At 42.6% G+C, this 3,701-nt stretch overlaps 1 pseudogene; it reads left to right on the plus strand.

Annotated features, from left to right (window-relative positions):
* The first annotated feature begins 1,785 nt into the window (after positions 1-1,785).
* Positions 1,786-3,082, plus strand: LOC149338414 (uncharacterized; annotated as a pseudogene).
* The last annotated feature ends 619 nt before the right edge of the window (positions 3,083-3,701 follow it).

A 3,701-nucleotide genomic window follows, 5' to 3' on the forward strand; every position in this document is an offset into this window, starting at 1 on the left:
AATGTTGTAATTATGTTTAATGTGGAATTCATTTTTACAACAAAGAGCGTGGTACTAAGAACACAGCCCTGCGGTACCCCATTCTCCTGAGCGAATCTTTCGGAAAGTGAACCAATGAGTACGTGAAATTAGCGGTCAGAGAGGAAATCATTCAGGCCGTTCAGCATCCTTCCACGGATCTGCTAGGTCACTTCGAATCCCAAGCCTCCACGTAGTGCCGTATGTAAGCCTTTTCCATGTCAGAAAATACTGTCAGACAGTGCTGCTTTCTTATGAATGTTTCTCGTACAGTGTTTTTAAGGCGGACGAGATGCTCAGCTATTAAATATAATTTTTTAAATCCACATTGGTGCATGTGAAGAAGGTCACGGGATTCGAGGAAAAACGTTAACTTAGTATTCTGTACACTTTCTAAAGAATTTTCGAGGCAACTTGCGAGTGCTATGAGTCTGCAGCTTCCAGCAGAGGCTGGCAGTTTTCCAGGCTTCAGGAATTACACATTAACCGCCTTTTTCCAAGCCTATGGTATTTTCCCAGTTTTCATATTTTGTTCATGAATTGTAAAAGTACTTCTATTGAAGCTTCGGGACAATGTGCCAGCATCTCAAAATTTATTTTATCAGGGCCGGGTGCTGTCTGTTTGCCAGGCGACAATATGCTATGGTTTTCCTCGAGTGCAACTGAGTTATTATATGGCTCGTTCTAACTGCTTCTCGTTTGAAGTCTTTGTTTTTCAGCTGCGTTTCTGTGCTTTAAAAATGACTGTGTGTAATGTGCGGAACTATAGTAATTGTAGAAAATTGTTCCGCTAGAATGTAAGCCTGTTCTTCAATACTTGTTTGGGCACGTGTGGCCATGAGACAAAGGGTTGTGAAAGAAAGTAGCTGCCGTTAGTTTTATAGAATTGCTGCCACATTTTCTTCTATGCTATTGTACTCTTTACAGATGATATATAGTTCTGCCATGATGTTTTTTTCAGAGCTCCGACGGGTTGTCTGGCTTCAGATTTTCCGTTTTTTTTTTAATTTATAAGGTTTTTATGAGCTGGGTATCTGCGAAAAATTCCCCATGCTGTAATTTGTTTCCTTTTCGTTTATTTACATTCTCGTGAGTACCGCGTCAGATGACTTTGTCTCGCCACGCTTGAGGGTTGAGGAGTAGATAAGCGTGCTGCAGTGATTATACAGGCGGTGAACATCTTGATCAGTTCGTCAAAACCTAGATCGCCCGAAAGCAGTTTTTGGAGAATGGCATATTCATGGAACAGCGCACAGTCAGCCAAGTGTAACTTCCAACGGCGAGGTTTCCTCACAAGTGTTGCTTGTTAAGGTATGAGCGCACTTTTAAAACATTTTTTAAAATCAATTTTCTGAATTTGATTTATCAAATTACATATCATTTCTATATGACTAGCAAAAATTATGCTTCTAACTAAAACCCTTCCAAAGATACAGTCAACTTTGTAAGCCCCTGTGCATTTTGCAAAACAAACTAACACAGTTTTGTGTTCCACATACCGAAAAATATTGGCGTTTTTTGGCAGAGTTACCATTTTTTGCACATAATTTTTCAGTTTACAATGATAATAACTTTTTCTAAGCGTGTATTTTTATTCTTGCTTTCATTTAATAACAAAAGTGCTCGCAAAAGGAACGCATGATGTTTCGATCACGTGAGTTGTGTACCCTGGAGTGTTCCAGCGCAAATGGAAGAATCTGCAGACTGCTTGCTCGGTCCCTCGTGTGCTTCAACGATTTCACTTCGTTGTTTACGCGCTTTACCCACATGGGAAAGTTTAGAGTGCAGAGGAGACGAATGCGAAAGTTTGCCGGAAATGGACACACGACAGGTGAAGATGGCGACGAACCGAAACCCGGCAACGTGAGTGCTTCAGCAAGTGCCTTGAAACTCGGCGATGTGGAGGACTACAATGACTGCAGATCGAATTCTGCGCCGGACAGAAACAGGATAATGGACCTTGACATTCTGTCAAGTATTTTTTCATCGCTGGTGTGTCCGGAGTGCTTGGCAATATCCCTGAAATTTGAGGAGCGCTCCTATGCAGGTGTGTCTTGTGTGTTGCTACTCTGTGTGTTGCATGTGGCTATGAGAACCATTTCTTCTCATCAAAAAAGTCAGGGCATTCAGTGGAGAACAATGTTCGACTTGTATATGCAATATCTTTGAAGGTGTCTGACGCTGCAAACGAGGTTGCATCGAAGTCAGTGATTGATGCAGCAGCTGAAGTGGAGAAGGCTGCCAACAGTAATCAGTGCGGAGTATCAGGGGATGGCACATGGCAAAAACGTTGCCACTCTTCATTGAACGGCTGTGTTTCTTTGACATCTTTGGATACAGGAAGAATAATTGATGTGGAAGCTTTGTCCAGCACATGCAAGTGATGCAATATCAAGAGCAAACTGAGTCCCACAAGCTGCGAATTCCTGGAATGGATGGCGAATCACACAACTTGTCATGACAACCACACTGGCACTGAGGGTGGTATCTAGCCCATTGGACTTTACCATACGTTTTAAAGGTAAGAAACGACGCGTGGTTTGAAATATGTACACTACTACGGAGATGGAGACTAGAAGACCTACTCGACCGTGAAGGATATTTATGGAACAAATAGCGTGAAAAAATTTGAATGCATTGGCCATGTCCAAAAGCGGGTTGGCTGCTGGCTAAGAAAGCTGAAGACAGCGCGTTGATTAGGTGGCAATGGAAAATTGACTGATGGGCTCATTGATCGCCTTCAAAATTACTATGACATTGCCATCAGAGATAATGTCGGAAATCTTGCAGGAATGAAACAGGCGACGCTAACTAGTTTGTTCCACTGCAGTTCATTGGGCGACAATCCAATGCATGGGCTGTGCCCTGTAGGAGCAAGCAGCTGGCGTGCCTTCAACCGAGCAAAAGCGGCCTGCCAATGTTACTACAGGCACAAGGACGGACTTTCAAATGGCGTTCCGAATAGGGTAAAGCTCCTAAAGAATGTTTGCATGACAAGACACAGAATGCCAATGAATGTTTCAATGGCATGCTCTGGCAAAGGGTACCTAAAAAGTCTATGTAAGCCTGATTGACGGGATGATTGACGGGGAGGATGACAGGCTAATTCTGATTGGCAAATGATCCCTTCCGCGTGGGTTATCCAGAACATATACCATTTAATATCAGTAAAAACAGCTGATGAACTAAACGATAAATCTAAACAGCTAATTTTTTTAGTGCCTAAGGAGCAGCACGTGTGCTTTCCTTAATTCAGTAGGCCAACATTATTGCCTAGAATAAAATCCTCTAAAACACGCCTCTAGTGTAAGTTTCTTAACTTCCCCAGAAAGAGGAGTGGGCATTAGGATCCCTGACCAATAGATATTGCTGATAGATGTTCTAAAAGCATTTCTAAGTCATAAAATGTAGCTGTTAGGTGTGGCTCGAGATATATGGAGCATATTCTGGTAGTTTTAAAATTAACAACAGTAACTGCAACAGCTTCGCATTTGGTTTTTTACTTGATTTCACGCCTTTGAAATCTAGACTGAATGATAATCGCAACACCTCTAGAGAGCCTATTCGCTTTCTCTCGGCCACGCCGAAAGACTTTACACTTTTTTAAGCATGAAATGCTTTTAGCCCCCGTTGTCGGCAGTGTGGTGACGTCACGCCGAGACCGAGAGCCATCATCCGGGCAC

This window comes from Amblyomma mixtum, chromosome 6 (genome assembly GCF_055824585.1).
Source record: "Amblyomma mixtum isolate Tamu chromosome 6, ASM5582458v1, whole genome shotgun sequence".
Lineage (NCBI taxonomy): Eukaryota > Metazoa > Arthropoda > Arachnida > Ixodida > Ixodidae > Amblyomma > Amblyomma mixtum.